Below are 24,607 nucleotides of genomic sequence, written 5' to 3'. Positions count from 1 at the left end.
TAACCGACTGAGCCACCCAGGCGCCCCAGGAGTAGATTTTTTAATGCCCCTTACCCATTTAGCCCATCTCTCCTCCTACAGCCCCTCCAGTAACCCTCTGTTCTCCATATTTAAGAGTCTCTTATGTTTTTGTCTCCCTCCCTGTTTTTTTAATATTTTTGTTTCCCTTCCCTTATGGTCATCTGTTTTGTATCTTAAAGTCCTCCTATGAGTGAAGTCCTATGATATTTGTCTTTCTCTAATTTTGCTTGGCATGATACTCTCTAGTTCCATCCATGTAGTTGCAAATGGCAAGATTTCATTCATTTTAATTGTTGAGTAATAATCCATTGTGTATATATATATATCACATTTTCTTTATCCATCCATCGATGGACATTTGGGCCCTTTCCATACTTTGTCTATTGTTGATAGTGCTGCTGTAAACATTGGGGTACATGTGCCCCTTTGAAACAGCATATCTGTATCTCTTGGGTAAATACCTAGTAGTGCAATTCCTGGGTCATAGGGTAGCTCTATTTTTAATTTTTTGAGGAACCTCCATACTGTTTTCCAGAGTGGCTGCACCAGTTTGCATTCCCACCAGCAGTGCAAAAGAGATCCTCTTTGTCCACATCCTCGCCAGCATCTGTTGTTACCTGAGTTGTTAATGTTAGCCATTCTGACAGGTGTGAGGTGGTATCCCAACATGGTTTTGATTTGTATTTCCCTAATGATGAGTGATGTTGAGCATCTTTTCATGTGTCTATTAGCCATCTGGATGTCTTCTTTGAAGAAGTGTCTATTCATGTGTTTTGCCTATTTCTTCACTGGATGATTTGTTTTTTGGGTGTTGAGTTTGATAAGTTCTTTATAGATTTTGGATACTAACCCTTTATCTGATATGTCATTTGGAAGTATCTTCTCCCATTCTGTCGGTTGTCTTTGTTTTCCTGATTGTTTCCTTCTCTGTGCAGAAGCTTTTTAGTTTGATGAGGTCCCAATCGTTCAGTTTTGCTTTTGTTTCCCTTGCCTTCAGAGACATGTTGAGTAAGAAGTTGCTGTGGCCAGGTCAAAGAGATTTTTGCCTGCTTTCTCCTCGAGGATTTTGATGGCTTTCTCTCTTACGTTTAGGTCTTTCATCCATTTTGAGTTTATTTTTGTGTATGGTGTAAGAAAGTGGTCCAGGTTCATTTTTCTGTGTGTTGTCCAGTTTTCCCAGCACCACTTGCTGAAGAGAGTGTCTTTTTTCCATTGGATATTCTTCCCTCTTTGTCAAAGATTAGTTGGCCATATGTTTGTGGGTCAGGATCTTTCTTGATGTGTGGTCTGTATATTTCCATGAGTATTTGGAGAGAAGTATGTATTCTGGTGTTGATTGGTGGAGTGTTCTATAAATGTTGATTAGATTCTGTTGGTTGGTAGTGCTCTTGAGGTCTGTATCCTTCTGATTTCTGTGTAGTTGGTCAATCAGATGTTCAGGGAGGGATGTTGAAATCTCCAACATTGATTGCGGATTTGTCTAACTTTTTAGTTCTTTTAGTTTTTGCTTCATATATTTTTCACTTCTGTCAGTTGACACCTGCACATTTAGGATTGCTATGTCTTCTTGATGGCTTGACCGTTTTGTCGTTCTATAATATGCTTTTCTGTCTCTGGTAAATTTCTTTGCTTTGAAGTTTGCTTTGTATGATATTAATGTAGCCATTTCTGCCTTCCTTTGGTTAATGTTTACAAGATTTAATTTTTCACATTCTTTTACTTCCAGCCAGCCATTATAGTTATTTTTGAAGTGAGTTTTTTGTAGACATCATGTTTTTTAATTCGCTGTGCTAATGTGTCTGAATGTGTTTAGACTTTTCTATTTAATGATGTTGTAGATGTGTTAGGGCTTAAGTGTGTCATTTAATATTTTTATTTTCTGTTTACCTTTTTCATTTTTCTGTTTTCTTTCAGTTACTTGAGCATATTTTAGTAATTCATTTTGATTTATCAGTTGTGTTTTGAACATACCTCTTTGTATACCATTTTTGGTGTTTGCTGTAGGGTATTACAATCATACACATAACTTATTACAGCTTATTGTTCTCATCATTTTACCAGTTTTAGTGAACCATAGAAACCTTACCTCCTTCTATGTCCCTTTACCCTCCCCTGTTTATAATTGTCTAAAAATGTTTCCTGTATGTACAGTTAGAACCATATCAGACAATTACAACTTTTGCTTCAATGACAAACATAATTTAGAAAACTCAAGAGGACAAGGAAAGCGTATCGTATTTACCAATGTTTTTGCTTACTGTTTTCTTTTTTCTTTCCTGATATTCTAAAATTCCTTCTTTTATTATTTCCTTTCTGTTCAGAGGTCTTATTTTAGTTGAATTTGAAGGTATGTGTATGGGTGATGTTCACTTAGTTTTTTTTTGTTGTTTTCATCTTAGAAGGTCTTGATTTTCCTCTCGTGACTGAATGATGTTTTTGCTGAGTATAGGATTCTGGGTTGACAGTCTTTTCTTTCAGCACTTGAATAATATTGGCTTACTTCCTTATGGTCTTCATGGTTTCTGATGAGAAATCACTGTCATTTGAGTTGTTTTTCTCCTGTGGGTAAGGTTTTGATTTTTTTCTGAATGTTTTCTTTGTCCTTAATCTTCAGAAGTTTAATTATGTTGTGACTTGGCATAGATTTCTTTGGGCTTATCTAATTTTGGGTTCACTAAATTTCTTAAACCTGTAGGTTTATGTCTCTTGCCATATTTCTTTAAGTACTTTTTCAGTTGTCCCTTGCCCCCTTATTGGGACTCCAGTGACACATATGTTAAGTCTTTTGTTGTTTCATGGCTCCACAAGGATCTCTTCATTTAGTTTTCAGTCTGTTTTCTTCCTGTTTTTAATATTGGATCATTTATATTCTTTCTCTTTTAGTTCAGTGATTATTTTCTCTGTCTCTACTATTCTGCTTTGAGTCCATCTAAGCTTTTTCATTCAGTTATTGTATCTTGCAGTTCTAAAGTTTCCATCTGGTTCTTATATCTTCTATTTCTTTGCTCTCAGATTTTGTTTGTAGAGACTTTCTAATTTTTAATTTGTTTTGGGCATGTTCATAATTGCTCGTTGAAATATTTTTATCATGGCTGCTTTAAAATCTTTGCCAGATAATTCTAACAGCTTTTCATGTGGTCTCCACTCACACAGTGGGGATGGCAGGTCCTGGAGGGTGAGGACTCATTCTCAGATGAAAGTCTTGGATCCCTCCTTGGCTGTCTGTGATCCCACCTTACTTGACGGTCTTAGTGTACCTCATTACATATTCCTGAGGGTGGAAGTGTAGTCTACCCACTCAGGCTTTGTTGTCATGGGTGGGGGTGGGGTCATGGTCTTTTGTATGGTGTTTAGTTAGAGTAGTGCAGTTATTGTCTAAAAGTTTTCTCTGTTGCTAGACTACCCCTTCCTGGTCTTTGGCTAAAGAGAACAAGTTGGGGCCTTTTCTGGTTTGATCTGTTCGTGTTTGCAAGTAGCCAGCATTTTAGCTCCAAATGTGAGATAGATAGGTGAAGACCAAAGAAAACCCAGGGAATTCACCACTTTCATGTGTAAGCGTTTTCAGTTGTACTTAGTGGGAGGAATGAGGAAAAAGTACATCTACTCCATCTTCTCAAAAGTGGAACACCCTGTCATTCTTTATTAGTTCTCCAGTAACAAACTAATAGTCTGCCATTCAGAGACTTTTCAGTCTGCACACAATCTTAGCTTTTCTTCCCATATCTAACTATCCTTATTTGTCTCCATCACACTGAACTTCCTCCTCTGTTCTAGACAGATTCTACACTTGTACTGTCTTTATATCATGGCCTTGATCAGTTTGTTCTGCCTGAAATACCCCAATTCTTCATCTCAAAATATATTTCCTATCATCTTATAACTTGCAAGCTGTTAGTTGATGACTGCATCATCAACTATTTTGGAGAATTTGAAGCTAGAATTACTATAAAATGTCAAAATAATATGTTTGTACTATAGGAGCCCCATGCTCTTTCTAAAATAAGGTAATCACCATAATTTTAATTGTTAAAATATCTGCATCACCAACAAATGATAGTGGAGGACCTTCTTTTTGGTAAGTATAGATTTAAGTGTTTTCATACTGTTAGATAATTTATTTTTTTAATTTTCATTTTTTATACTGCTAGATAACTTAAAGAGTAAATTAGTTGAATGACTGTTCTTTAAGAACAAAATGTTGTTAGTGCTAAGTGGTATCTTAATATTTTATTCTGTGTTAATAATTATAGAGACCTGGCTAATGGTTTTGAATCCTAGTATCACATTATGGTCATTGGGGAGCTTTGAAACATTTCCTATGCCAGATCCAAACCGCAGATCTTCTGATCCATTTGGCCTGGGCTGGATATTTTTTAAAAGCTCTCCAAGTGATTCTAATATGTAGCCAGATTGAGAACCACTAGTTTAGAATGATGCTATCAAAAAATACAAGTGAGCACTAGTGGTTTCTGTCACTTTTAAGGTTCTGTTCTGGAATGCTTCCAGCTGTGCAGCTTTGAACTTTTGTCTTTCCTAGTTTTTACCTTAGCAGACTTGTAAAAACCCTATTGTACCTGGTACAAATGACTCACTCATGTGATTGTATTATGAAGCATTACATGAAATCTGATCTGATTTGCAAAGAGAAGACATTTTATGAAAAATGTATTTCGTAAGTAACTTAAAATTTCCAAGTCTATTTTAATTCTCTTTTGATCTTATTTTTTATAATATGGTTGTAAGAACACTGCGGATTATATGGCATTCTATTGTATAGTCCATTTAAACTAGAGTTTTGTTAAATTATAGTATTAATCTTTGAGTATTTACTTTTAAGCGCTGAGAGATAACATAATAAAATATAGTACTTTAGGTGTAAAAAGGGAATTTACTACTAGAGCAGAGAAATCAGACATTGGCAGTGATTAGTAAATATGGCACTCTTGAATGTCCTATGATAAAATTGGTAGACATTTGGCATCTAAGTAGTTGTGTATTTAACTTAAGAGGTTGACAGGACTTTAAGTTTCAATAAGAAAAGCAGTTAGGGCTAAGGGGAAAAGGCAAGTTAGAGAAAGAGGAAAGTAAAAAGAGGTCAATTAATAGAGAACATTAGAGAAAAAAATAGGATCAAAGCAAGAATTCAATTAACTTTGGTGACAACAAAGCCTTTCCTCTGAGGAAGAAGAAATTAGGTGCTCCATTTCTTTATTTTAGGGACACATACTCAGTTTGCTTTGTTACTATGACCTTTATAAGAAAAATACACAAAGAATTATAAGATGACACAGACTTTTTTTCTGCAGTTAGTATTTAGTAATAAACTAGTTTTGTATAGAAACTGGCATGGCTATGAGGGAACTATTTGAAAAGAGCTGTACTTTATATTAAGAAAACTTTAATGCATGGGCGCCTGGGTGACTCAGTTAAGCGTCCGACTTTGGCCCAGGTCATCATCTCATGGCCCATCAGTTTGAGCCCTGCATTGGACTCTGTGCTGACAGTTCAGAGCCTGGAGCCTGCTTTGGATTCTGTGTCTTCTTCTTTCTCTGCCTTCCCCCACTCATGCTCTGTCTCTCTCTCTCTTTCTCTCTCTCTCTCTCTCAAAAATAAACTTTAAAAAAATTTTTTTTAAAAAAGAAAACTTTAATGCATTATAGTAAGAAAGTTATTGGATTATTGTCAAGTTACTTGTTAAATTTTCTGATTTTTTAAATGTATAGTGTATGCTATAAGTATAATGCTTTATTTAATATATATATTTTTTGGAATATAAAAATTTTGATGAAATTTAATTCATGATCAAGACTTTGAAGGGAATTTCATTCGTGATCATAGAACTTTCAAGAGAAGGCATTAGTTTTCAGTACAGCAACCATTTTCTAAGGGTGTATTAGTGTCATTATACTTAACTATCATTTCAGAATTTGTTGCCACGGTTGTAGCTCTGTCCTTCTGGTAGGCAATAAAGCTATTAAGCCCTGTGGACTCTTGTCTGTGGTGAACAGTGGTAGGGGAAGTCTTTGTGCTCCCAGACCTTGAGGGGAAATCTTGAAGTACCCTTTATGCTACTGAAAATAGGCCTTTTGCCGTATAAGGTACATAGGTCTGATTATCAGGGCTTATTCTGAAAAATAATCTTTCTTTATTCTCAAGAAAATCAGTCATTTTGAAAATTCCCACTTAAAATATCTCCAGATGAATTCAGCCATTTCTTTTAAATTCATGGAGTCCCTTCTATGCTTCACACACTGTACTTGTCATTTGTAGGGAGAGGGCAGACATATAGTGGAAATTAAAATTGACGCAATCCTGAATTTCTGGAGCATACGCTTTTAATGATAGATGCTAAATTTTATGCTTGGAAATATATTTAGGCTATGATAGAAACATGTAGGAGGGGCCAGGTAAGTGAGGGTCAGATCATGCTTGGTCCCCAAAATGCTAAGACAAAGTGATCATCAGAAAAACCAGAAGGACAAGGTATCAAAGACATCAACAGTCCTAATTTCTGTAGTTAGGATTTTGCATATTTGTATGTGACAGCATTTTTTCATGGAAGCTTTAACGTGGATTATTGTCATTGATAATTTGAGGATCTCTTAAAATTAGTTTCACTTATCCCTGTAATAAGTATATTAGAAGGGGGTGCAAGTGTATCATTATAATATTTTTCTTTAAGCTTTTTCTTCTTGATGTTTATTTACTTATAGAGTGTGCATGCACAAGCAGGGGGAGGGGCAGAGAGAGAGGGAAAGAGAATCCCAAGCGGGTTCCACACTGTTAGCACAGAGCCTGATGTGGTGCTCCATTCCACAAACCGAGAGATCATGACCTGAGATGCAATTAAGAGTTGGACCTTAACCTACTGAACCCCCCCAGGGGTCCCAAGGACCCTTATTTGTTGGGTAATTCAACAAATAAGAATAAGTTAGTCTTTTCTGTCAGTGAGTTCCCATTCACCTTAGAATGTGAGATAGTTGTACTGTGTGATAAGTATAATAAGAGAAGGTGTAAGATAAAATCATAGCACGAAGGAAGGAGAAAATAGTTACTCATCCTCACATTGAGTGTTGTGTCAGGGAAGCTTTCACAGACAAGGTGAAGCTTAAGTTTTAAAGAATAAATAGGAATTTCTGTAGACAGAAGGGGATTTCAACAGAGAAAGCCACATGCCAGAGCACCAACAATGAAATAACCATTGCAAGTTCAGAGAACTGCACTCGGTTTCTTGCCGGTGAGGAGGATGTGAGGTAGAAAGAGTCAGGGGCATGATCTGGAAAAGACTTAAATCTGGCAGAAGAGTTAGCTGTGGAGGACTGTTCAAAATTTTAGAGTAGAGTAGTGAGGTGGTTAATTCTGCAAGTGTGAGAGAGGAGATTCTGGAGTTGGGAATCTTTCAGAGGTTATACAGTAATTGAGGCAATAGTGCTGTTGAAGAGAAGAGGATAGGGTTGGCAGGTTATATGGCCATTTGTAGAGAGGATATAGGAAAAGAATAACTTGAAGGTCTATCTTTGGTTTTTAGCTTTGGCTTTTATTATAATGTGTATGTGGGTGCACACGTTGGGGAATGATGTAGGAAGGCTTATTATCAAATATTTAATTTTACCCAATTTTTATATTTTGAAATAACTTCAGACTTACAGAAAAATTTCAAAAATAATTCAAAGAATTCTATTTACTCTTCAACTCAGATTCCTCAAATGTTAGCTTTTTAACATGTTTGTTTATTTACTTTTGAGAGTGAGTGCACACATGTGCATGCATGTACGTGAGAGAATGGGGAAGGGGCAGAGACAGATGGAGAATACTAAGCAGTCTCCGTGCCATCAGCACAGAGCCCAACACAGGGCTTGATCTCACGACAGTAAGATCATGACATGATCTGAGCTGAAATCAAGAGTTGGAAGCCCAACCAACTGAGCCCCACCCCACGTTTGCTTTTTATAAAGCAGTTGAATACACAGTTTTTCTGAGCCATTTGAGAGCAATTGAAGACATTGTGTCCTTTTGTCCCTAAATAATATTCAGGGTGCATTTCCCAAAAACGAAGCCTATTTTTTTCTTCTTAATGTTCGTTTATTTTAGAGCAAGAGGGAGAGGCAGAGTGTGAGCAGGAGAGGGGCAGTGAGAGAGAGAGAGAGAGAGAGAGAGAGAGAGAGAGAGATGTAGAATCTGAAGCAGGCTCCAGGCTCTGAGCTGTCAGCACAGAGCCCAGTGTGGGGCTCTAACGCACAAGCTGTGATCATGACCTGAGCCGAGGTCGACTGCTCCAGGATATTTTTTTATGTAACCACAGTATAGTGATCAAATCAGGAAGTTAACATTGATATAGCATTGATTTTATTCAGATTTGCTAATTTTAGAGGGTGCCTGGGTAGCTCAGTTAGTTGAGCATCTGACTCTTGATTTAGGCTCAGGTCATGATCCTAGGGTCGTGTGTTTGAGTTTCACGTTGGGCTGTGGCTCTGTGCTGACAGCATGGAACCTGCTTGGGATTGTTTGTCCTGTCCCTGTCTGTCTCCCTCCACCCCTCTCCTCTGCTTGCATGCTTTCTCTCTAAAAATAGATACATTTTAAAAATTCAAATTTGCTGAATTTGATAATGTCCTTTTGAGTGAATGATAAACTACCCTTCCCTCCCCCCGCCCTGTGCATAGGGTCCAGTCTAGGATTGTGTATTTTCATTTGTCATACCTTTTTAATCTTCTTCGGTCTGCTTTGTGTTTCACAATAGGACATTTTTTAAAAATATATATATAATTTTATAAAGTTTATTTTGAGACAGAGTGTGCATGGGGGAGGGGCAGAGAGAGAGAGAGAGAGAGAGACTATCCCACGCAAGCTCCTCGCTGTCAGTGTAGAGACCAACATGGGGCTCGAACTCACGAACCATGAGACTGACCTCAGCTGAAACTGAGTCAGACGCTTACCCAACTGAGCCATCCAGGCACCCCCATGAGAGGACATTTTCGAAGAATACATGTCCACTGTTTTGTAGAAATATTGTCCCTTTTTTTTTTTTTAATTTCCTCTTGATTAAATTTAGTTTGTACACTTTTGGCCAGAATACTCCAGAAGTATATCCATATATCATATCTGGAGGCCCATGCTATTGTTGTTCTATTACTAGTGATGTAAATTCTTATTAGTTGGTTATGGTGGCGTCCTCTAGGTTTCCCTACTGTAAACTTACTTTTTTTGCATTTGTAGTTAATAAATATCTTTAAGGGAGATACTTTGAGAATTTCTAAATATTTTATTTCTCATAACTTTTTTACCCATGAGTTTCACCATACAATGATAATTCTTACCTGTATTATTCTTTGTGTGACACGTACCCATACATTTTTGAGCACTTTATATTCTGAGAATAAGATGTTCCAGAGTCATCTTATATTTTCTTTACCTCGTCTTGGAATCCGCCATTTTTTTCAAGGAGTCCTGATTATTTTTAGTGGGAACAGTATTCAGAAGTCAAGGTTCAGAGGCACCTTGGTGGCTTAGTTGGTTAAGCATCCGACTTGGGCTCAGGTCATGATCTCAGAGTTTGTGAGTTTGAGTCTGCTCTCAGGCTCTGTTCTGATTGTGTGGAGCCTGCTTGGGATTCTCATGCTCTTTTCTGTCTCTGCTCCTGCCAATCTCTCACTTTCTCTCTCTCTCTCTCAAAATAAATAAACTTAAAAAAAAAAAAATCAAGATCTGGGCATCTGTGCTCATTGCTCCTGAGATTTTGTTGATCTTTAGGCCTTTGTATTAGGATTCTCCAGAGAAACAAAACCAATAGGACATATGCATAAGGAGATTTATCATAAGAAATTGGCTCATGTGACTGTGGAGGCTTCAGGTCAGTCTGCATGGTAGGGTGGCAGGCTGCTGAGACAGGGAAAACCGATTATCCAGTTCAAAAGCTATCAGGCAGGAAGAACTGATGTTGCAGATTTCGTTTGAAGGCAGTCTGTTAGGGAATTCTCTCCCATTGGGGAAGGGTCAGTCTGTTTGTTTTATTCAGGCCTTTAGGTGATTAGGTGAGGCTCACCCACAAGATGGAGGGCAGTATACTTTACCAATTAAAATGTTAATTTCATCAAAAACTCTTGTAGGAACATTCAAAATAATATTTAATTAAATATCTGGGCAGTCTCTGGCCTAGTCACATTGACACATAAAATTAATCAGAAAATTCTCAGTGCACAGAGCTATGTAACATATACACACACCTCTATATCTAAATGTTTTAAAGTTTTTTGAGTATATATTAACGTTTCCTATTCCAGCTATCATTATGGGGTTCGTTTTAGCCTCCTTCCCACCTTCCATATTTGTAACTTCCTTTGACAGTGAGAAGTCTGGCTCTCATTATTCAGTTTACTTATTTGCTCAATCTTAGAATACACAGAAAGTAAGAATTGCTAATTCTTAACACTGTAAAACCAAACAAACTCATTTATTGGAGTTCAGTAGTTATTTACAGTTTTGTTTACAGCCTTAGAGTATATGGTAAAACTTTTGTTCAAAAGTTATTTGGGTTATTTCTCCCCTCACACTGCTCCATTTAGTGCAGTATGTTTGTCATTTGAAATGCCATTAAGATATTTCTTTCCATTTGATTTCATTTATGGGATTTATTTTCCCCTCATCCTTTTAATCTTGTTATATTTCTTTGAGTATGTGAAACATTAGCATGGTTCCAAAAGTCAGAACTACACAGAATCATCTCTTTTCCTTTTCCAGCTTCCTATGCTTTGCACCCATTCTCCCCTACTTTCTGTAGGCAGTTACTCTACTTTATCACCTATTTTGTTTCTCTTTGCACAGAATGAACAGATAAATGTATATATCTTTTCCTTTTTATTACACAAAAAGTAACCCAGTACAGACATTGTTTTGCACTAGTTTTTTCATGTAACAGTGTATACTGGATATCCATGTTATTTTATGGAGGTCCTCTTCATTCTTTTTTAGAAGAATTGTGTGGATATACTCATTCTTTTTTTAAAATTGTTTTCAATGTTTATTTCCGAGAGAGAGACAGAGCGTGAGCAGGATAGGGTCAGAGAGAAGAGGGAGACTCAGAATCTGAAGCAGGCTCCAGGCTCAGAGTTGTCAGCACAGAGCCTGATGTGGGGCTTGAACTCACAAACCAGGAGATCATGACCTGAGCTTAACTGACTGAGCCCCCCCAGGTGCCCCACTCATTCTTTATTAAACTTCTCAATTTCTCTGGACATGCAGGTTGTTTGCAGTTGTATTTTCCAATTTGTATGTACTATAATGAATAATCTTGTGTAACGTGTATGGGTGCCTGGGTAGCTCAAACGTTCAAGCATCTCGATTTCAGCTCGGGTCATGATCTTGCAGGTCATGGGTTCCAGTCCTGTGCTGGGATCTGTGCTGAGAGCACAGAGCCTGCTTACAATTCTGTCCCTCTCTCTCCTCCTCTTACCATGCACACTCTCTCTCCCTCTCTCAAGATAAATACATAAACTTAAAAAAAAAATAAAGTTTTTTAATAGCCTTGATACTAGAAGGACGGGTTGGTCAGAAATAATATCCTTGGTTCACACATTCCATGTTTCCGGTGTGGTCTTGCAGTGTATATTGTTTTTGAGAAGTCTGTTACCAGCCTTAATTTTCTTTGTCCTAAGTTATGTGATCCTTTTGCTTGGAATCCCTGGTTTTATTTTTCCTTTTATTTTTAAAGTCTAATAGTTTTACTGGGATTTGTCTTAGAGTTTATTATAGTAGGTCAATTTTCCCTGCCATCTAGTGGATCCTTTTCATATGTAAAATTGGGTCTTGTTTCTGAAGTTTTTTTGGATTATAGTTTTAAACATCAGTTCCATTCTAACGTTTTGGTTTTTTTTTTTTCTTCAGGGGCTTCATGTATGCACAATTATATCTTATTTGTCTTCCATTTCAAAAACTTTCTATTTTTACTTCATTGTCTCATTTTTATTCTTTTGCTTTCAGTCAGTGTATTTCATTAAATTTTTACTTGATTTGGGGGCACCTGTGTGCCCCAGTCAGTCAGGCCCTGCACTGATAGCACAGAGCCTGCTTTGGATTCTCTCCCTCTTCTCAAAATAAATAAATAAACTTAAAAAAGAAATTTTTTATTTGAATTTATTGTTGAGCACCTTGTAATTTCATCTTCAGTTCTGATGTGATTTTTTTCTTCTATTTCTTACCTGGGTTTAGTCACCTCTTTTTTCATTTTATTTTGCTTTTGTCCATTTTTATTTGTTTGTTTGTTTGGTTTTTTTTTGGTTCCAACTGCCTGTTTAAGGAGATAAAATTCAGTTTGGAGTGTTTATTAAAAGTTTTCTGCTTTGTTGTTTTTTGGGGGGTACTTTCCATAAGTTTAATTGTTCTGATTTTATATTTACAGTAGTTTCACATAGATGAAGATTGCTTATGCCTCTGCATTTCTATGAGCAAGGCTGATGTTTTAGGGGGGTTTTATAAGAATACTAATTCAAGATACCCTCTGTCACTGTAGTAAAATATGGTTTGTTAGATGTCTTTATAAAATTCTTCTTGTAGGAGAGAGGGTTATGTGTCTCTCAGTTTGCCTCAGTGGTAGATATGTGGCGATTGCTGGGAGGTGGGAGAATCAGTCCTAGGAAAGGGTTCTGGATGGGTGGTACAGGGGTCCCTGTAACCATTGAAGCTAATGTAATGAGCTTAAGCTAAAGGGGAGATTCTGGCATATCACCCTACACAGAACTGTAGCTAGGTCCTCTTGAGGTAAGAAGCAAAGCAACTTGTTGAAGGTCACAGCTCACAAGGGACATAGTTCGGATATGTCCCTTGTCAGTCTGACTCTAGTCTTAATCATGACACCCTGCTGCCTCTGCTTGTTTTCAGGAGCTCCACAAGCGGTATTGAGGTCATTAAAAACAGGAAGTGCTGCTTTGATGCCTCCTATTTTAATGGTATGCTTTTGTATTAGAAGCCCTGGTCACTTCAAGAAAGCCCTTTTAAACTTAAATCATTTTTTAACAATTTCTTTCTTTCTTTCTTTCTTTCTTTCTTTCTTTCTTTCTTTCTTTCTTTCTTTCTTTAAGATATTTTTATTTTATTTTAAATGTTTACTTTTGAGAGAGTGACAGCAGGGGAGGGGCAGAAAGGGGGTGGGCAGAGGATTTGAAGCAGGCTATGTGCTGACAGCAGAGAGCCTGATGTGGAACTGGAACTCATAAACTATGAGATGATGACCTGAGTGAAGTCGATGCTTAACTGATTGAGCCACCCAGGCACCCCACCATCATTTCTCATTTAAAAAATTTCAGTTTTTGCACGTTGTGTGTTACTACAAAAAATGTTTGTAATTGCTGTTGCCATAAACCTCACATCTAGAGCACAGTATTATTTAGTTGATGGCAGAAGCTATATTGCCTCAATTATTAGAAATACTTGCTAGCAAAAACTTTTTTTTTTTTTTTTGAATGTGTAGAGGAATCCCAGAGTTTCCTTTATGGTTCTTTTGTAATTTTTCCAGGTCAGATAATCAGCCAGTGAGAGATGGGTGCTAGATTCAGGAGCCGTCTAAATAGCACAAGAGGGGTGCCTGGATGGCTCAGTTAGTTAAGCATCTGGCTCTTGATTTGGGCTCAGGTCCTGAACTCACGGTTCGTGGGTTCCAGCCCTATGTTGTGCTCTGGGCTGAGAGGGTGGAACCTTCTTGGGATTCCGCGCCCCCCCCCCCCCCCGCCATTCCCTTGCTCCCCCCCAATAAATAAATAAGAAATTTTTCTAAAATTTTTTTTTAACGTATATTTATTATTGAGAGACAGAGAGACACAGCATGAGCAGGGGAGGGGCAGAGAGAGGAGGAGACACAGAATCCGAAGCAGGCTCCAGGCTCTGAGCCGCCAGCACAGAGTCCAACGTGGGGCTCAAACTCACAAACTGTGAGATCATGACCTGAGCCAAAGTCAGTGCTTAACCAACTGAGCCACCCAGGCGCCCCAATAAATACAAACTTTTGAAAAAATAAATACTGCAGGAAAGAACTACGAACTGGAAGGTATTGATAGATACTAAAGTGAGAAAGTAAGGTGGAAGAAGGGATGATGGTGAATACTGTAATAAAAGTGATGATAGAATTTCAGAAAATGGAAAAATGTTCATATTATATACAGTGGCTTTTTCCAAATGTTGATGAAAACTCACTTAGGCTGTAAGGATAGTAAAGTTAAATAAGCCACTTCTAAAAGCCAGAGGTTATACAGTGGGTTGTAGCATAAAGAAGGCTTTATACAGTGCTTCTTTTCATTCATGATCTTGATGGGCCAGGTCCCAAGATGTTTCAGTAAAGGTTCCTGAACTATGTAATTTAATATTCTGCTCAAAGTAAATGCATGCTCTATTCATAGTGCTTTGTCAAGTTAAAATTATTTAAGCTTGTTTTCTCCTGTTTCCTAATTGTTGTGCCCAGTGACTCTGAAATGAGAAAGCTGTGATGGGATCATAAGAAGGGAGTTAATTCAGCAAATAATGTGCATTGGTCATGTGCCAGATACTGTCCTGGACAGACGCACGCATTCATTCAAACACATTCAGATCTAACACCTACTTTTGATTTCAGACATAACCTTTTTGGTTCTATTGACTATAGCTAAAATAAATTGTTACTAAATTTGGAACTGTGCTCTTAAGTGTTGAAACGTGTGACATGCAGAATGTTTGGACTTTTCTTGGCTAATCCATATAATATTTAATTGATTCTTCTCCTAGGAGATCTGCCTGGTCTCTGACCAACCACTGCTGTTGACATGTTACAGTGAGTGCCTATTGTGGATGTACGCTTTTGCTTTTCTTAGTAATTTAATTAAAAAAGAGTATAATATGGTCATGGTGATAGAGTGAGAGGGAGACTGCTGAGGAAATGACCCCAGTCATAAAGTATGAAAGACCTGAAGAGACAGGGAACAAAAGTTTTGCCTGCCAGCCTGCTTCTTTTTATCTCCTGGTTTCTGCGTTTTGACAGAATTGATCTCCTCCTTCTCAGCAGGTTTACATGAGGACCAAATACTCAGATCTTTCTCCATAAAGGGTTTTAGAATATGATGGTGACTATGTGAATATTTAAAAATTATATGTAGTCTACTTCTTGTGTCTTCTTGATTTTGAAATTAAATATTGCTAAATGCAAAAGAATTTTTTTTTATTTTTCAATAGATGAAATTTATTGTCAAATTGGTTTCCATACAACACCCAGTGCTCATCCCAAAAGGTGCCCTCCTCAATACCCATCACCCACCCTCCCCCCTCCCACCCCCCATCAACCCTCAGTTTGTTCTCGGTTTTTAAGAGTCTCTTATGCTTTGGCTCTCTCCCACTCTAACCTCTTTTTTTTTTTTTTCCTTCCCCTCCTCCATGGTTTCTGTTAAGTTTCTCAGGATCCACATAAGAGTGAACACATATGGTATCTGTCTTTCTCTGTATGGCTTATTTCACTTAGCATCACACTCTCCAGTTCCATCCACGTTGCTACAAAGGGCCATATTTCGTTCTTTCTCATTGCCACGTAGTACTCCATTGTGTATATAAACCACAATTTCTTTATCCATTCATCCGTTGATGGACATTTAGGCTCTTTCCATAATTTGGCTATTGTTGAGAGTGCTGCTATAAACATTGGGGTACAAGGGCCCCTATGCATCAGTACTCCTGTATCCCTTGGGTAAATTCCTAGCAGTGCTATTGCTGGGTCATAGGGTAGGTCTATTTTTAATTTTCTGAGGAACCTCCACACTGCTTTCCAGAGTGGCTGCACCAATTTTAAATGCAAAAGAATTTTAAAGGATTGTGGCTTCCTCTTTTTCGGGATTGGCATGTTTAAGATTGAGTGTTCTTAATCTTATCAGAAATTTTTGTCATACAAAAACAGAATAGTAAAATGAGCCACTATTTACATATTGTCTACTTTCAACAATTAACATATTGCCAAGTCTGTTCCATGTATATCCCTCCCCTGCCCCATTATTGACTCAAATTCCAGACAAATTCTGTTTGCAAATATTAAAAGTCAGTGTTACTAGACAATAGGAGACTCCCCTAACAAACATAACGTTCATGTCATTAAATTTTAAAAATGAACAATCTGTTGAAGAACTGTTAAAGATTTTATTCATTTTATAATAAAAGTTACTACATTAAACAAGAGCATGGGAACTAATGTATTTAGGCCTTCGGTCCAGCCTTGGGTTTAAATTCTAGTTTTGCTGTTTATGAACTACATGACTTTGGGCAGGGTGACCTCTCTTCATCTCACTAAGTCTCAGTTTATTCAGCTGTTAAGTGGTGACAACACTAATTCTAATAGTATTGTTGTGAGTTCTAAATGAAGCAGCAAACACAAAGTGATTATATATTGCCTTATAGAACATTTTCAGCACTGTTAGTCATTGTTTTTTTTTTTTAAGTTTATTTATTTAGAGAGAGAGCGTGCACACATGTGAGCAGGGGATGGGGAGAGAGAGAATCCCAAGCAGGCTCTGTGCTGTCAGTGTCAAACCCAGGACCGTGGGATCTTGACCTGAGCTGAAATCAACAATTGGACGCATATAAGACGGAGCCACCCAGGTGCTCCAGAATTGTACATCATTTTTATCCAGATTTCCCTAATCTACAAAATAGACAATTCTATTTACTTTTTTAAATTATTTTTTGGCAGTTTTATTGAGATAAAATTTACATGCCATAGAATTCACCCATTTTAAGTGTATAATTCAGTGATTTTTAGTAGATTTGCAGGGACTGTCACCATAATTTGATCTTATAACACTTTCATCACCCCAGAAAAGAATCCTTACACCCATTACCAGTCATTTCCCACACCTACTCCAGCCCTGGGCAACCGTTAACTTACTTTGTGTCTCTATGAATTTGCCAATTTTGGATATTTAATATAAGTGGAATCCTGTAATATGTGACCTTTTGTGTCTGGCTTCTGTCACTTAGTATGTTTTAAGGTTCACTCATGTTATACCATGTATCAATACTTCACTCCTTTTTCTTGCCAGGTAGTAGTCTATTACATGGATAATACCACATTTTGTTTATCCATTCAGAATCGATGGACATTGAGAGTGTGTGAGAGTGGGCGGTGAGGGGGGGGGGAGGACAGTGAGAGAGAGAGAGAGAGAGAATATCTTAAGCAGGCTCCATGCTCAGTGCATGGGGCTTTACCCCACGACCCTGGGATCATGACTTGAGTGGAAATCTAGAGTCAGACATTCAACCAACTGAGCCACCCAGGCGCCCGATTTGTGTGTTTTTAATTTATATTTTATTATATGATAAAATAATACAGTGGAGAGAAGCACTGTGCAAGGTTTTAGGGTTTCCTGAAGCTGCGTTTAATGTTATTTGCCATGTAGCCTTAGGAGGGTAAATATATGTCCTCTAGATCTCAGTTTCTGTTTTAGGTTTGATGTTTGTGTCCCCCCCCCCCCCAAATTCGTATGTTGAAAACAATTCCCCATTGTGAAGGTATTTGGAGGTGGGCCTTGGGAGGTGATTAGTGTGCTCTTATAAAAGAGACCCTATTAGAACTCCCTTGCCCTTTCCACCATGCGAGGACACATGTAGAAGACGGTCCTTTTGTAGAACAGGGAGTGGGCCTTCATCAGGCACTGAATCCACCTGCATATTAATCTTAGACTTCTCAGCCTCCAGAAATATGAGAAATAAATTTCTGTTATTTATAAGGCACCCAACTCTATGGTATTTTGTTAAATAGCAGCCAGAGCAGAACCATGAGAAATAAAGTTATTGTTTATAAGTCACTCAGTCTATGGTATTTTTGTTACAGCAGCCAAACAGACTAAGTTTCCTTATCAACAAAATGAAAAAGTTGGAGTAGATCCTCTCTGTGGTTCTAAGTCTGTGATTTATAAATCTGTTAATTTCTGTATTATCTTGGGAAATTCTCTGTGCCTCACTTTTCTTATCAGAAAAAATGGGGATACTGACAAAATGGTATGTTGTTGTGAGGATGAAATAAAATTCTTGAACATAAAAAAATGCCAGGGTGTATTAAGTTATTTGGTTGTAATGGGGTTGTGGCCATTTTAGTGTGTTGGACCAAGAAAGCCTTACGAGGGGATGATTTGACTATGGCCTTTGGAAAATCATTGATAGTAAATCAGTAATTAGTGGAGGAGGGAAGTTTTACCTGCTAATAATAGGTGCTATTTATTGAATGCCTACCATCCTGGAGTATATTAAACACTAACAGTAATGTTAGTTCATCTAATCCTCAGTCCTGTGAGCTCAGTGATTATGCCCCTGAAGAGAAATTAAAGGAATTGCCTAAGCCACCTAGTTAGTAAGTGGCTGCCTTGGAGTCCCACCTGGTCTCCAAGGCCATAGTCTTTATTTACTGCTGCACTAAACTGCTTTTCAGAGGGAACAGCTCTTTGGAACAGAATCCTATGGCAGGGAAATTCTTCAGTGGGGGAGGTCTTTGCTTGGGAAAGGTATCTGGTATTACTAATAGTCCTTATGAGGTATAAAAGAGGTGATTATTCTATAAATAGTTTTTATGTGCGTTAGATTACTTTGTTCCATTGATAGTGAAGTGACATTTCAGTTACTGAACAAGTTAAAGGATTTGTAGTATGTTCAGTATTGTTTTTGTAGTTTCACCTCAGAAACGTTAAAAGTATCACATTTTTTTTAATATACATTGTTTTTTAAATGAGACTTTTAGCATGATGGAAAATAACTCTTCACATGTTCCACTGGCTTCTTTCTGCCTGGTAATATTATAATTCCATTTTTGAGTAGTTTTCCATTTTACAATTTTTTACCTTTTTTCCAGTGTGGTGTTTGGTATGTGCCTTCTATTGACATTATATAAACAAAAAAATGTGGTAGTGCCAAAATCTCAATTTGTGTTAGATTCCCCTTGTACGGAAGTTGGTATCCAGCATATAAATAATTGGTTACTAAAAATTAATTTGTATGCCAATTCTTTGGAATTAGGAATCTGATGATACATAATGAACCTCTGTTCAAATCTGTTAAACTCTTTATATCTGGGATATTGGATTTTGTCTGAGATCAGCTCAATGAAAGGCATGTATGTCTTTGCCAAAGAACACTTCTGTCTGTGATAAAGGCTGGGAGAGAGGAGTTTGGTGAGTACTCAGAGAAATTCTGAGGTGAAGAGGAGGGCAGGAGACGCCAATGGCAGGTGAAGAGGGGTTGGGATCTAGAAATGAGACCATGAGTTTGTGAAGTTATTAGGGTTGCGCATGCATCTTCCTCTGATGATGGAGGGAGACCTACCCAGCCAGGTGACCTCAGTAGACTTATTCATTGCGTTGGAGATGGAAGTGGCCCAGGCTTCTTGGAGCTAGTGTAAGACTGAGCCATGCAGGTAGAGAGCTCATCTGAGAGCTTTGGAAGCCTATGAAGAGGCTCTAGCCAGGAGGTACTCTATAGCTGGGGATGCCAGAAATTACTTTCCTGGAATTCTATTCTTCTGTAATTCTCTAAAGCAATATTCCTTTTTCCTTTGCCTCCCCAGTTTTGGTGAAGCAGCCAAACTCCTGAGAATTAATATAAGGAGAAGAAGAGCCAGAGATTTGAAAAATTAATAGTGTTAAAGAATTTTTAAAGCTGGACCTTCAAAATGGAAGTTTGGAGCTGCTAAAGGTTTGGTAGAATAGCTAGAATTGTAGAGAAATATTTAAGGAGCTAATAAGTTCCTTACGTTTCTGACCTTGTAGACATCAGTGTCTGTGGCTCCTTCAAAAAATAGGCAGGGCTAGAACGGTGGTGTAGGAATAGCTATTTTTATTGTTTTTGAAAAGAGTTTTTAAGTGGTGGGCTATCATTACCATTAGCAGTAGGTTTTTGAATTTTTGAAGTTCAGGTACAGTATAGGACTTTTAATGTTCAAGCTGAACTTAATATAGAATTTTTTTCAGGGTGCCTGGGTGGCTCAGTCGGTTGAGCGACTGGCTTCGGCTCAGGTCATGATCTCACGGTTCGTGAGTTCGAGCCCCACGTTGGATTCTGTGCTGACAGCTCAGAGCCTGGAGCCTGCTTCCAATTCTGTGTCTCCCTCTCTCTGACTCTCCCCCGTTCATGCTCTGTCTCTCTCTGTCTCAAAAATAAATAAACGTTAAAAAAAAAATTAAAAAAAAATTTTTTTTTCTTTCAGATAGATTATTGATATTTTCATAGCAAACTTCAAATATTTCTCTTTCTAACCTTTCTTCCTTTCTCCCTCCCTTATTCCTTGAATAAACTAGGTCCTGATGCATCTGTAAAAGTGGTGTTATATGGCCATACTTTAGCTTTCAATTTTATTTAGAGGAATTGCAGTTTTGTCTAAATGTGTATTTTGGTCAAAACTAACCATTATTTTATCATTTTTATTTAAACTCTATCCAAAAAGATTGTTGTTCTTCCATTTAGAACTTTCAATATTGTTGTAAAACCAGTTAATAATCATACACTGGCATCTGCCATAATGAAAAATTACATACATTTTCAGCTTGTGATCTGCTTTTGATGTATCATTGTAAAGTTGAGTAATGTTTATTTCTGCATTATATATATATACATATATATACACACACACACACACACATACACACACACACACACACACACACACACACACACACACACACACATGTTGAACCCAGTTAGATAGTGAGGATCTATATGTGTGCTTGCTTGTTTCCATCTCCACAATTGCTTTTATTTCGTAACAACAGAGGTATTCTGATCTGAGTTTAAGGACAGCTGTAGTATTTCTTCTGGAACTGCAGGCTAAGGAGCTTGCATTCTGATTTTGTTCATTGCCATTATGTGTCTACATGATGTAGACTTATTAGAGATGATTTAGTTAGCCTTAGGCTATCCTAATGGGTTTTCACTGGTTGTTAAAGCTCCTCGAAGAATCTAACTAAATTTTCCAAATAAACTGGTTGATTTATACTTATTGAGAGAGGAGTTCCAGTGCACCCACTCATGTCATCAGTTACAATCTCTTATGAAGTGTAATTTGCCCAGTCTTGATTAAAAGGCTTGCAATTCTCTTTTCCTGATACGCAGCACATCCTCTGCTGCCCTCTACTGGCTGCCCTTTGGTAGCACCATTGATGTGCATCTAACCACCATCACAGACCTGCCTTTCTCCAGCATCCCAATAATTTATATACCTGCTGGATCTGTGTGAGACTGTCCCAGTAGAAAGAAATTGGGAGAAGCTGCTTTGAAGGAAGAGCATGTACATGTGATCCTATGTTTGCAACACCACAAGGTGTTGACATCCAGGTACTTGTGATAATGATAGGATTCCTAGGGTGCTTTACTTTAGTGTTTGTTTCATTATTTATACATTCATTTATTAGATACTTGTTGGATGCCAGGTCTGTCTAGCATCTGGCATTGTCTTGATCTGTTAGGTGCTTAGTACCGTTTTGTTAAATGAGGAATGAATGAATGAATGAATGAATACAAAGATAAATCTCTCAGACTTGGTCTCTGCTCTGTGGGGGGCAAGATGGCAATTTATTTGGCTGCCCCAATTTTCCTCTTTTAATGCTCCAAGATTTTGAGAGAGATACTCAAAGTAGAAGATGTTTACAGATATCAGTTGAAACTTCATTTCCTTTACATATCTAGTTCTCAGAATTCATAGTCTCTAACCATAAAGGGTTCTCTCTGTTTTAGATAGAATTTATTTTGCATCTAGGAATGATGATAATTTACTTCCTTGTTTTTTACTTTTGATTAAAGGTAACTTGCCGTCATGGTTGAATATTTTCTTCATATTCACTTGTCTCTAAGGCACCTTATTTGCTATAAACTCTGACTTTCTGCTTCTTTCATATTTAATAAATTGTAACAAAATAGGTCATTTTATTTTAATGTTTATTTATTTTTGAGAGAGAGCGTGTGAGGGGCAGAGAGGGAGATAGAGGATCCGAAGCAGGCTCTGTGCTCAGAGCACAGAGCCCAACATGGGCTCGAACCCACGAACTGCGAGATCACAACCTGAGCTGAAGTCGACGCTTAACTGAGCCACCCAGGCGCCCCCAAAATAGATCATTTTAAATGACCGTATGCGATATATGACATTTTCATTAAGCATGTTTTGAATTGTTTAATTCTTCCATTTCTTAACTTCATTTAGCAAGTTTTTAAGAACGTTTTTTTCCCTTGCTTTATTAATTAATTAAGGTCAGGTAAATATTCATCATTGGTTTCATTCCTTGTTTGAGAATATAATCCACTCAGATATATTTTGGTTGAATAAGCATCTTATGAAAAATACTGATCTATAACTATACCATTAGAGAACAGCCATGACTTTGTGTCATTTTACATTTTATTGTGGTGATGGTAGTGGATGGTTGTATTTTGAAGATTTTCCTTTATTTTTTTTGTGTTTTGTTCATTGTTTTAACTATCTGTGAGATATATAAGATAACCAGAGATAGGCAAATTTGTTTTTGTTATTTATGTCTGTGCTAATGACTAGCAAAATCTAAAATAACTTTTGAGGGGCTTCTGGGTGGCTCAGTTAGTTAAGCGTCCAATTTTGGCTCAGGACATGATCTCATGGTTCATGGGTTCAAGCCTGACAGCTCAGAGCATGGAGCCTGTTTCAGAATCTGTATCCCTCTCTGCCCCTCCCCAGCTCTCTCTCCCTCTCTCTCAAAAATAAATAAACATTAAAAACATTTTTAAAATAACTTTTGAAAAACTATTTTTAATTGGAGCTAGTAGTACAGTAATCATTTTTCATTACTCTTCTCTTGTGACAGCAGTGAAAGATTGATGGAAAGGAGACTCTAGAAAGGTAAACATCACAGCTTTCATTTCTTGACCGCTTCACATTTTATCCACCAGGTCATTTGAATTGACCTACATACCCCAAAACTGTATTTCTCTTTACTTTAAGCTACTTCATCAGTTTCAACATGTTCTTAAAAAAAAAAAAAACAATTTAGTGTTTCGTCATGCTGGGGTGGTTCAGTAAAGTAATGGAAAGTTTGAATAAAGCATTCATCTCAGGAGACAGTGACAAAAAATAAGATTGCTTCTGGATATCATAGTGTGTGAAAGTACATCTAGACTGGGAACTGAGACCATCTTCCTTTTTCACTTTATATGGAGACTACAATGGTGAGAAATTTGGTACTTCTCAGTGTAAAAATCAATAACTTGGCTTGTAAACCTTGGATAACACAGATGCTACTTTAAGGGTCAGCGGCAGCTGTCATTTCTTAGGCCTTGTGGGATCCTAGGAATTCCAGATGTTTTCTCATGGGTACTGGTTAATTGGGTTTTATTGTAGCAAGGCTGAAAACCTTAGTATTGATGGACATTTTCATTCAGAATAAATGGTAACAGATTTAAAAAAGCAGACACCATCTACAACTCTAAATTGGAGTTTTGCTTCCTGTATCAATCGAGTTTCTCCATTGACTAGATGAGAAGGCTACTCTAGCTAACTTAAGTAGAAAGGGGATTTATTGGAAGGATATTTTACAGCTCACAGAATTGATAAGGATGGTAATGTAGGCTCAAAATAGTAAGGAATCAAAGGCAGGTGGTTGTGCATCCATGCCAAAAGAGAAGTCTGATTAGGAAGCCAGTTCTGTTTCTATGACTGAGTTGTGCTTGTATCGGTATTACCCCTTCAGGGCTGAAATTCCTTTGTGGGAGCATCGCATTGACGTCCTAGAGCAGCAGGTCTCTTATTTCCAGCTTGCACAAGTCTCTGAGATCAAAACTGTTTTTATAACAGTTCTTACATCACTTGCCATTTGCACTGATGATTGCAGAAGCAATGGTGGGCAAAAGTTGCCTTAGCATGAATCAAGATAGTAGCACGTATGTATATATGATATATACATATATATATCATATATACATACACATGTATATGTTATACATATAAACTAAATGTATATTGTATATATATACATGTATATTATACACATATATGTCAAAAATTTTTTAATTTGCTTTTGAGAAAGAGTGTGAGCGGGGGAGGCACAGAGAGAGAGGGAGACACAGAATCCAAAGCAGGCTCCAGGCCCTGAGCTGTTAGCACAGAGCCCAATGCAGGCCTCGAACTCACAGACCGCGAGATCGTGACCTGAGCCGAAGTTGGATGCTTAATCGACTGAGTCTCCCAGGCATCCCTATATATGAAAATTTGATCAAAGATTAAACTTCAGGTGCCTGGCTGGCTCACTTGATGGAGCATGCAACTCTGATTTCGGGGTTGTGAGTTTAAGCCCCATGTTAGGTGTAGAGATTACTTAAAAATAAAATCTTAAAAAATAAAGTTTAAGTTCCTCCCTGTCTATTCCCTTGACTTAATATTAGAATGTGGTTATCTATAGTGATAGCTCTCTTCCTGGAGCAGGCCCTTTATCGAAGTTATTTTAGGCAGCTGGGGGAAGGTCAGAGTTTTTTCCTGTGTCTTCTGTTTTAGCTCAACATAATTGTGCAAGGGGCATATCTTGGGGCAACTCATTCTGAACCCCGACATCATTGAGCTTTCAAATCTGGTCTCTCAAACAATGGTCAC

The 24,607-nt window shown here is 37.6% G+C and overlaps 1 protein-coding gene across 4 annotated transcripts in view; it reads left to right on the top strand.

Annotated features, from left to right (window-relative positions):
• The window catches only part of SESTD1 (SEC14 and spectrin domain containing 1), a 155,132-nt gene that overhangs the window by 19,977 nt on the left and 110,548 nt on the right, over positions 1-24,607 (top strand). The window contains exon 2 of one of the 4 annotated variants that reach the window (XM_053215390.1): positions 12,895-12,962. The exons of the other annotated variants lie outside the window; for them this stretch is intronic. The gene's annotated coding sequence lies outside the window, so the exon portion shown is untranslated. The remainder of the gene's footprint in view (positions 1-12,894; positions 12,963-24,607) is intronic. 4 annotated transcript variants of the gene reach the window in all.

Source organism: Acinonyx jubatus, chromosome C1 (assembly GCF_027475565.1).
Source record: "Acinonyx jubatus isolate Ajub_Pintada_27869175 chromosome C1, VMU_Ajub_asm_v1.0, whole genome shotgun sequence".
In the NCBI taxonomy this organism is placed as follows: domain Eukaryota; kingdom Metazoa; phylum Chordata; class Mammalia; order Carnivora; family Felidae; genus Acinonyx; species Acinonyx jubatus.
This window is presented reverse-complemented; position numbering and strand designations above follow the sequence as displayed.